This window comes from Crocuta crocuta, unplaced genomic scaffold (assembly GCF_008692635.1).
Source record: "Crocuta crocuta isolate KB4526 unplaced genomic scaffold, BGI_CrCroc_1.0 scaffold737, whole genome shotgun sequence".
NCBI classification, from domain to species: domain Eukaryota; kingdom Metazoa; phylum Chordata; class Mammalia; order Carnivora; family Hyaenidae; genus Crocuta; species Crocuta crocuta.
This window is the reverse complement of record NW_027527804.1, coordinates 1,103,556-1,114,328: the sequence shown is the minus strand read 5'-3', so window position 1 is coordinate 1,114,328 and position 10,773 is coordinate 1,103,556. Positions and strand designations below refer to the sequence as shown.

Below are 10,773 nucleotides of genomic sequence, written 5' to 3'. Positions count from 1 at the left end.
GACTGTATCCAGTTTGGGGGGAAAAAGAGATGGAGGAAGTAGAACCAGCTGGAAAGATTTCACAAAAACATAGTAGTTGAGGTAGGTGTGAAGGATGGTACGTTTTCAAAAGGAAAAGAAAAAGAGCAGAGAATGAGGACAGTCCTATCAGAGGGAACAAACAGATGAGCAAATGGATGGAAGCAGAAGGGCACAGGATGGATGTGAGAAATGGCAAGTAGTATAGCAGATGCCTAAGGCTTTCGGTGTAAGATCCTGCTCCATGTTTGGGATCTAAGACAATGGGAAAACTGCATTTTTTTTTCAGAGCCAACTTCACTAGCATGTAGCTATACTGTAAGAGTCACGTGTGTACGATGATTTAGCAACTCAGGAGTCACCCCTTGGTTATTGTATTAAAGGAAAATGTACTCTGCAGACGAGAAAGGCTGAGTTCCCGGGTGGTAAATGGGTTAAACCGAGGTAGAAGATCTGGGTCTCANTTTTCTCCTTTCCTACTTTGCTGTACTTCATCAGCTAAACCATACCCAGGTTGGAATCCAATCCTCCACTGAAGTCTGTACCTGTACCCATGCAGCTGAATTTGGCTGGAGAAAAAATGGACGGTGCTGAGTGTCCCCTTTACTTACTCCTGTCTATTTGAGAAGGACCTGGCTGTGCTGCTCCACTGACTCTCCCCTCACCCACCCCATTAATTTTCCCTGTTTCACTGAATCATTTCCATTAGCATTGTAACAGCCTATCATTTCTCTCACTGTAAAAACCATTCCCTCTCTCAGACATTCTTCTCTGGCCACAGCCCCCTATCTTCTCTTTGGGACTCCTTGAGAGTTGCCTATACCCTACATCTCCCAGTCCTTTCCCTTTATGTCCTCTGGAACCTACTACTATGGCTTTTACACACTACCAATTCACACAATTGCTCTGATGGAGGGCCCTGGTGATTTCCATGTGTCACATCCCAAGGTCAGTTAAGGCTCCCTCATCTCCCTCAAATCATTAGCAGCCTTTGACACAGCCGCCCCCTCTGCTCCTGACTGAAACTACTTCACATGGCTTCCAGTAAACCTCAGTTCTTCCGGTTTTCTTCNTGCAACAGCCCTCAGTCCCCGCCTTTCCTCTCCTCTTTCTCTCCACCCACGCCAGGGGGATCCTACTGAGTCCCATAGCTTCAGATAGCATATATATACGGTGATAACTTCCAAATTTTGCCCCCTAGCCTGGAGGTCTTTCTTGAACACCAGATTTGTGGATCCAACTTTTTTCCTCAACAGATCCCTATCAGTTAAGTACCTCAGACTTAATATGGTCAAAGCAGAGCTGCTGATCAACCGGCCACACACCTGCTCCACCCAGTCATGCCCATCTCTGTCATTCCAGTTGCTTTGACCAAAAAAACACCACCACCACCAAAAAAAAAAAAAAACCCTTAGAGATTCACTTCCACTCTTCTTTCTCACACATTCCACACCCATCAACAGCAAATCCTACCAGCTATACAGATAAGACACATACCCAGCTGAACTGCTTCTCGCTACTTCCACTGCTACTGTCCTGGTTTCAGCCACTATCATCTCACCTGAATAAATGTGTTTGCCCCTCTGATCTCCCTGCTTCCACTTCTATAGCATATTCTAAACCCAGCAGCCAGGGTGCTTCCATGCAAATGTAAGGTAGATTGTGGCACTGCTCTGCTCAAAACCTTTCAAAAGATCCCCAAATGATCCCCTCAGTCCCCCCTCTGCCCAACGAGATTATGTGATCTTTCTCCTATCTCTTAAATTTATGACTTCTCCTATGCTTTCCCCTGCCTCATTCTGCTATAGTTCTACCTGTTCCTTGCTGTTTCTGGAACACAACAGGCATGACCCTGCCTCGGGGCCTTTGTACATACTATTCTCTCTGCCTGGAATGTTCTCCCAAGATGCCTGCATAGCTTATTCTCTCACTACCTTTTTGTCTTTACTCAAATATCACCTTCTCCAGCCATCCAAAAATTGCACCCCAACATGCACAGTCCCCTTTCTCGCTCTTTTTCTCCTTAGCACATATCACCACTATTATCTTTTCGTTTTTATATTTGTCATTGCCATCCCCATTAGAACATAAGCTCCATGAGGCAGGTTTACAGTTTGCTGCTGAACCCTCAAGGACTACAGCAGTCCTTCCATGCATTAGGGGTTAAATGATTTGTTAAAAAATAAGAACATACATGGAACTGCTCTAAAATAATAAAGTAAAAGTTATGCAAGGACCACAACCTGAAGGCCACCGACCTTAGTCATCTTTAAAAAAGAAAAATCTCTCTCTTAAAAATAAATTAAGACATGGGGCGCCTGGGTGGCTCAGTCGGTTAAGCATCCGACTTCGGCTCAGGTCATGATCTCACGGTTCGTGGGTTCGAGCCCCNCCTTGTTTCACAGAAGTGAAAGACTGATGCTATAAAAGCCTGAAGGCTTGGGGTGCCTGGGTGGCTCAGTCAGGTAAGACTCTAGATTTTGGCTCAGGTCATGATCTCACAGTTCTTGAGTTCAAGCCAGGCATGGGGCTCCACGCTGGCAGTGTGGAGCCTACTCGGGATTTTCTCTCTCTCCGCCCCCCCCCCCCAGATCTCTCTCTTTAAGGAAATAAACTTAAAAATAAAGAAAAGCATGAAGGCTACACAATTGGTACTATGTGCTTTTTCACCAATGCCTTTCACAAAGGTATGCTCTCCTTCCATGTACGAAGAGTGATACTGCTGCCCTACCATCAGGACATGAATTCTCAGCTGTGCTTCCTTGAAGTTAAGTAATTCATTTCTATGGCCGCCACGAAAGGGCAGGCCATCCTTTTCAGTCACAAAACTGTTCACTGTTCCTGCTGCTGTTTACCATTCCACACAGAAATCACATTAATAACCACATATTGAGCATTTCCTATGGGCTAGGTACTGTGCTCAATCCTTCAGATGCATTATCTCATTTAATCCTTCAGAAAACCCCTTTGAGGTAGTCCCCTCATTTTACTGATGATAGTAACAGTCTCGGAGAGATAATATGCCCAAGGTGACACGGCAAAGTAGGGATTCTGACCCAGCTCTAATAGATTTTAAAGTCTCTGCTTTCAGCTGTACTGTTGGTGACCCTGGTCATACTGGTATAATCCAAATAGGTGACAAACCTTGTGTATGAAGAAATTCTGGCAGCAATTTTGAGCACTGACCTGTCCTACATCCCAAGGCATTTTTATGGGGGGTGGGGAGGAAGCCCTTGGGGCATCTAGTAAGTCCTATAAGTCTTAGTGGAAAATCGGATAAAATTTTCTTTTATTTTTTGTCCTGAGGTCAAGTTTAATGTTAAGTATTTCATTCCAGTTACTTCAAATGTTCTGAGATAGTTAAAACACAAAAAGCATTAGTGATACATTTAAGCTTTAGTATGCAAAGTAAACACATACTACATATTGATTAAAATCTGAATTTAAAAGAAGAAATCATCTCCCCCAGAAGCATGTGACACAACATCAATTTAAAAATGAAAGAGAAAATCTCATACACTGGTTGATTAATGCCAAGACTTTTTTTTTTCAGAAGTTTGAGAAAACGGAGTAAACCAAGTAAAAATTCATGCGTTTGCCAAGCTGAAACACACAATAAGGACAAATTTATTTCATGTGTCCTTGCACAGGACCTTATCAAAATGTAAAAGGCATCAGTTTGAAAACCAACAATGAACTGTGTGAGTGCTACTTGAAGAAATCACATTTTCAAGTCACACATTATTTTAGGATAATTTAAATACCAAATCAAGAAATAATGTGCCTTCTGAAAAGGAGTAGCTGTATCCACTAAACATTAAATCAAGAAACAATTTAAAAAGCTCCAAGACATTAAATAGATAAAGCGTACCTGTGGCTCTTTAAAAGATCATATTTCTACACAGATGTTGCATCACCAAGACTTTATGTAAAGGGGTGGAGTGCTTTTATTAAAATTCTATTTTCTTTCACACACTCTTTAAAAAGTTCCGAACGATATTAACATACAGGAGAAAGCTCAAATACAATGTTAAAAGAATAGCTGCATTTGGTTAATGAAATCAAACTTTATAGGAGCTATAGTACAACAGAATTCACTTAATATTTTAATAGTAAAACTTTAAAAATATTACTGTTTTAAGAAAATAAAAGGCATTAAAAGAATAGCTAGTAGGATCTTTTGCTGTTAGTCTGCAAGACTGAATCATCATGTGAAATACATATTCATCAGCCCCTTGTAAGTCTCACCTGATTCAAATTGACTGACCAGTCTAATCAATATGGCATATCTGTACAACCAAGCTTTAAACTCAATACACAGCAATTAGAAGAATACATTTGAAAACTGAAAAAGCAAAACAGAAACAAAAACCTAGGGGTAAACATATACATGTCCTATCCCAACACACTGCACCTGTACCTAGCAAGCTATTTTTGACCAGCAGTGTCTCACAACTACAGCTGATCTTAGGGTGCGTCTCTAACAAGATTAACCCAGCCTCTCTACTTCATCACCTGGAGAGTTATTAACTCCTGAAGTCGCCATCCTGCCAGTCTCTTCCCAGATTTTCCCAGCAAAGAAAGCACCTCAGCTGCCATGTTGAAGATGCTCTTTCACACTGCAGTAAAAGCTCCCTCCCATAATGCCTTAAGAACATCCCCGGCATGCATCAGATTATGTTTTTTCTAGGTCATAGGATCTTATAATTGGGATCCTATCTATATGTGTTGAAATAAGGTGATCTAATGTGTTGAAATGAGATCTGGGAGCCAATGTTGCTGCCTACACACTTCACATACATTGTGTAAATATATATTCCTCATTTTAAGTGATCACCATACACTTGATTTTTAAATACGAACCTTTCAAACGTCAGGAGTTGGTTGTATGGATTTCATCCAAAGCTGACATTTAAGGAATCGTGAGGATAAGCCATGCTAGTAATGGCCACATACTGATAAGACATAATGTTACCATCCAACTTTATCAGACATCCAGAAAAAGGGAGAAAAACTAAGTTCCAAGAGGTATGTGTTTAGAGACATAAAAAAGGGGTTCAGTGCCATAAAGGGGTAGTAGACAGCACAGTGCCCATTTCAATGTTTTGCAGCTACTGCTGAAGATTAACTGCTATAGATCCCTGTAAACAAAACTTTGTTGCTAAATTAGGGGGCACCATTGCAGTGTGGTGTAGCCTTTAATTTTGTCTGTAAAGTCTTCTATTACCTAGGTAATTTTTTCTCCAAAGGAACAAAGTTATGGTTTTAACAGAAGCTAATCAAAAATAATTGGGTTACAGAACTTCACTTTAAAATTAGGGGACCCTGGATGGCTCAGTCGGTCGAGCGTCGAACTTCGCCTCAGGTCATGATCTCACGGCTCGTGAATTTGAGCCCCATGTCGGGCTCTGTGCTGACAACTCAGAGCCTGAAGCCTGCTTCGGATTCTGTGTCTCCCTCTCTCTGGTTCTCTTCCCTACCCCCCACCAAGAAAATAAACATTAAATAATTTTTATAAAATTAACTTGCAGCTATAATAAATGTATTTCCTCCAAGTGAGAGGTACACAGACTACATCTCCTGTCATGCTACGTACTTACCAAAAATAAAGTAATACAAAGTGTAGGGTTTTTTTGGATAGATACAAAAAAAAATCTGTGACCAGCAATAATACTTCCCATAGTAATAACTTTGTGTACCAGGGAGAATTTTGCAACTATACCTTTTTTGCCACATGACCTACCCTCCACATTTGCTAGAGGAGCCAGTCTAACAGGTTAGCTCTTTGTTAATGTTGTTACCCAGTACTTTATACTGTTAAAAATTATGCAACAATGTAATCTTAAACCATTTCTTACAAAACGGCCAAGTAAGTCACTAAAATTCAGCCCCATGGCCACCATGTGAAACTGGATGATGCTGTTTTTTTTTAAATCTCACTCTGCTCTTCAGTATTAAATATACTTTTATAAGTGAGGCTAATAAAAGATCTCAAAGACTGATCAATCTGTTGAAGACTAAAATCCTACAGCCATTCAGTCAACTTGCAAATATTAGCACTAGAAGGGCACAGGTATTCCTATGACAGCAGATCATTCAAAATGTATGTTTATTCTTAACGTTTCATTATGGGGGTGCCTCGCATTTTTAGAAATTAAAGAATTGCTAACTAAAGCATGTATTTATGAAGCTCAATACAAGGAGCTATGGAAAAGTACTCATAGAGTCAATGTCTCCTCCATACTAGGGATGAGGAATACTTTCCATTCTCCTCTCTTCACATTCATTTGTTTACCTGGTCCATTTTTGCTTCACTACAGTGAGGGAGGGAGGGAAAGGGAATTCAGTATTTCTGTTTTGAAGTGTGTTTTGGGATAGGCAAGGCCAAGCTCTGCCAATTGAAGACGAGTCTTTAAAGTGTCAAAGACATTCCCAAGTACCTGTACACACTCCTGAACACAACTGGCCATATGTTTCTGCTAATGCTTTTGGCAACTCTTACTCTTTGATGTGGAAGTTTTTTTTTTTTTTTTTTTTGTCTTACATATCTAGATGGGCTGTAGGCCGACTGCTATAAATGTTTATGTATGTTTGCAGGGTGTGTGGGTGTGGGTGTGTGTGTGTGGGTGTCTGTGGGTGAGAGAGTGAGTGAGAGAGTGTGAGAGAAAAGAAAGAGGGAGGGAGAGAGGGAGAAAGGGAGGGAAGAAAACAGACTCTCTGTAGATAAATAAATTAACTATAGAAGTCTGGATGCTATTGCCCTCACAATGGAACCACAGTCTATTTCCCAAAGGAAACACTAACCTCAATGATATCTTACTTCTTCGATCAATCACAGGATAGCATGCTAAGTAGCTGAATTCAGATACAGCAAATTCAGGTCTGCTTATGAAACCCTCTGGCTACGTTTAAGGTTTTTCTAATGGAAGCTAATAATTGTTAGACTTTAGCACTGAGCTGTACAAGAACATCAAGTCTTGAATTTCTTTACACTTGCACTTCAAAAATACTTATTGGCATGTAAGAGCTACCAGCTCTTCTATTTCAAGTTTACAACCTATTATAATTAGAGCACTTCACAAAAAGACCAGAAATACAAGAGAGGCAGTATCGTATACAGGGTTTGGGTCCTGGTTCAGCAACTTGCTGAACTGTAAGTCCTAGAACAAATTAAATAACCTATTGTCTGTTTCCTCATCTGTAAAATGAGAAAGCTGGGTTCTTACTTTTAGATATCACAGGCCAGTAAAAGTTTTAAAAACAAAAACAAAAGATGGTACGAGGAATAACACAGCTGCCTTGGGGGGCGGGCAGGTATGGACATTAAAAAAAAACCCTACCATTTGTTATCACCATCATTTCAGAGAAGATAGAATGTATTTAATGCCCCCTAACTAGATGGACAGATCTTATAATAATAAGTAATCATGTAAACGGGAAGAGTTTAGCTTTAAGAAACAAATAGCCATTGTCCTTACTTTCCTCCCTTCACTGTGGACTAGTAAAAACTCTTCACTGACCAGTGTTTGTCTGAAAATCAATGTTTGGGAAATGCTGGACTAGGTAATTTTCAACGTCCAAGAGTCAAACACTATGATTTTAATTTTAAGTGCTCTGCTATATTTCTTTGATTCCATGCTATGGTCTAGAGTAGATACTCCAGTGAAGGACAGGACTAATACTTACAATCTGAAAATCAGAAATATATTTAAATCTGTTTTGAGAAACAGTAACTAGAATAAGCTTTAATTGATTAGGGAGGGTATATACTACTACATGTCTAGTTTCATCAGTAATAATGAACCTCATTACAGATGAGGAAATTTAGGCAAAGGGAAGCAAGACAGCTTGTCAAAGACTCAATAGCCTGTAAGCCTAAACAGTCAGAAGTAGAACTCTAATCTGTGAGTCCATGTTTTGGTGTCACTCAAAGTAAAAGATTTTACTTAGATCTCAATTATTGCATCCCCTTTTATAAATGAGTGATGATGGTCTAAAGTTTAGAAGTTGTACAGGGTAAAAAGTTTTCCCATTTTACTTCTCCAAATACTGCCTTTTTAAGACAAATATCAAGACTGGCAGGGTTTTTCTACTACAGAATGAATGAGTCAAGATGCCTGTTAGAAATGTTAAAACTTAATTCTCCCCAAAAGCTGATAAAAGTACAAAGTTAGAATTTTTCAAGAATACTTACAAATTTCCTTTTTCTCTGAAGAACACGTCTATCTTTTTTTATTTCAATCTGCAATAAAAGACAACATTTATGGGTACAATGACATGAGGAAAGAACTCCTTAAAAAAAAAAACCTCAAGTGCATTTNTTCATCTTAGCTCACGATGAGCCAGCTATCAAAGGAAAAACAAGAAATGACTAGAGATGATCATCTGGCTAGAAGGGGTGCTATTAGGATCTCAGAAAAGTAACTGAGCCTGATTAAGAAACAGTCAAAACTCTGTGGGGAAAACGGCAAGATTTAAAAAGTGGGTAGAGGGGGCACATGGGTGGCTCAGTTAGTAAAGCACCTAGCTCTTGGTTTCAGATCAGATCATGATCTCATGGTTCGTGAGTTTGAGTCCTGTGTCAAGCTCTGTGCTGATGGTGCGGAGCCTGCTTGGAAATCTCTCTGCCCCTCTCCCACACACACACACACACACACACACACACACACACACGCACATTCTCAAAATAAATTTTAAAAACTCTTAAAAAAAAATGGGCAGAGGAACCAAATAAACATTTTTCCGAAGAAGACATGCAGATGGCCAATAGGCACATGAAAAAGGACTCAACATCACTCATCATCAGGGAAATGCAAATTAAAACCACAAAGAACTATCACATCACACCTGTCAGGATGGCTATCATCAAAAAGACAAGAGATAACAAGTGTTAGATGTGGAGACAAGAGGATGTGGAGAAAAGGGAAGCTTTGTGTACTCTTAGTGGGGATGTAAATTGGCACAGCGACTACTGAAAACAGTATGGACGTTGCATAAAAAGTTAACAACACAACTTTTCTATGATTCAGCAATCCCACTTCTGGGTATATGTCCAAAGGAAATGAAAACAGGACATCAAAAAGGTATCTGCACTCCCATGTTTACTGTAGCATTATTCACAATAGCCAAGATAATGGAAACAACCCAAATGTCCGCCAGTGGATGAATGGATAAAGATGTGGCGTGTATATATAATGGAATATATTCAGCCACAAGAAAGAAGGAAAGCCTGCCATTTGTAATGACATGGATGGACCTTGAGGACATTATGCTTAGTGAGATAAATCAGGCAGAGAAAGACAAATGTTGCATGATGTCACTCATACATGGAATCTAAAAAAGCCAAACTCATAGGAAGAGAGTATAATGGTGGTTATCAGGGGCTGGGAAGCGGGGAGGAGAGACTGGAGAGATGTTGTTAAAGAGTACAAATCTGCAAATAGAAGATGAGTAAGTTCTGAGGATCTAATGCACAACAAACATAGTGATCACAGTCAACAAGACTGTGTCATATACCTCCAAACTGCAAAGAAACTAGATCGTAAATGTTCTCACCACCAAAAAGAAATGATAATTATGTGATGCAATAGAGGGGTCAGCTGAAGCTACAGTGGTAATCATAACAATATACAAATGTATCAAATCGAAATCAACACGTATGCCCCGCACAATGTTTTACATCAACTATATCTCAATAAAAAACTTCAAAGTAAACTAAAAAGAAAATGGCAAGAAGTAGGAGTCATGCTCTTAACAGTTTTATTTGTACTTCTTATTCCTCCCCCCCATCCCTCCCAGTCAGGACAGGAGCCAAGTTCAGAGACAAAGTCTAACTACAGGAAACTAGTCAGTCAATCTACCTAGATATCCCCACCCCCAAGTGCCTGCAGACGCCTGGCAATTTCCCCATAAAGACCCAAAATGAATAATTTCCTTTAAAAAGCATAAGGTTCTTTCCAAATTGAAATACAGCCCTGGTCTAGGTAAAAACCTAGAGATATTTTCATCTTTTTTCAATGAATATACAGATCAGTTTCATGATGTTCTTCAAGACATATATGCCATGAAGGTTTAGGGTCAGATTGCAGCTGAAGATTAACATATTTTGTACAATGCAGGAGACAAGGACTTACCATCTGAATACTCAGAATGGTAAAGTAAGGTCCTTCAACAATTTGACATTGCTTACTTATATATTTCAACTCTACTGGGGTATCCCGGGCACAATGATGATTTTGAAGAAGAAATGAGGTCTTATTTCCACACAGTAGTACTCAGTACCACTTAAGCAGGACTATGAGAAGGACCTTTCAAAAAAAATTTTTGGGGGCGCCTGGGTGGCTCAGTTGGTTGGGCGTCCGACTTCAGCTCAGGTCATGATTTCACAGTTCGTGGGTTCAAGCCCCACGTCGGGCTCTGTGCTGACAGCTAGCTCAGAGCCTGGAGCCTGCTTCAGATTCTGTGTCTCCCTCTCTCTCTGCCCCTCCCCTACTCATGCTCTGTCTCTCCCCTCCTTCAAAAAAATGAATAAACTAATTTTTTAAAAAAAATCTAGATGCTCCAATGGAAGTCAAAAACATCCACAGGCCTAATCACCATGCTAACTAGCTGGTATTAACTCAGTTCACTATCTCTTTTGCTACCATCAGCGAACAATGAAGGGAAGGATGATATATACCAGGACCTATCACTAACAAAGCATGTCTTTTGTTTTGTTTGATGTTCAGAACTGCTTTTCAAATGCAAGTGAATAGC

The 10,773-nt window shown here is 39.9% G+C and overlaps 1 protein-coding gene across 2 annotated transcripts in view; it reads right to left on the bottom strand.

Moving 5' to 3' along the window:
- The window catches only part of ACSL4 (acyl-CoA synthetase long chain family member 4), a 50,087-nt gene extending 41,832 nt beyond the window's left edge, over positions 1-8,255 (bottom strand). For both annotated transcript variants that reach the window (XM_077773651.1, XM_077773660.1), the window contains exon 1: positions 8,213-8,255. The gene's annotated coding sequence lies outside the window, so the exon portion shown is untranslated. The remainder of the gene's footprint in view (positions 1-8,212) is intronic.
- Between the last annotated feature and the right edge of the window lie 2,518 nt (positions 8,256-10,773).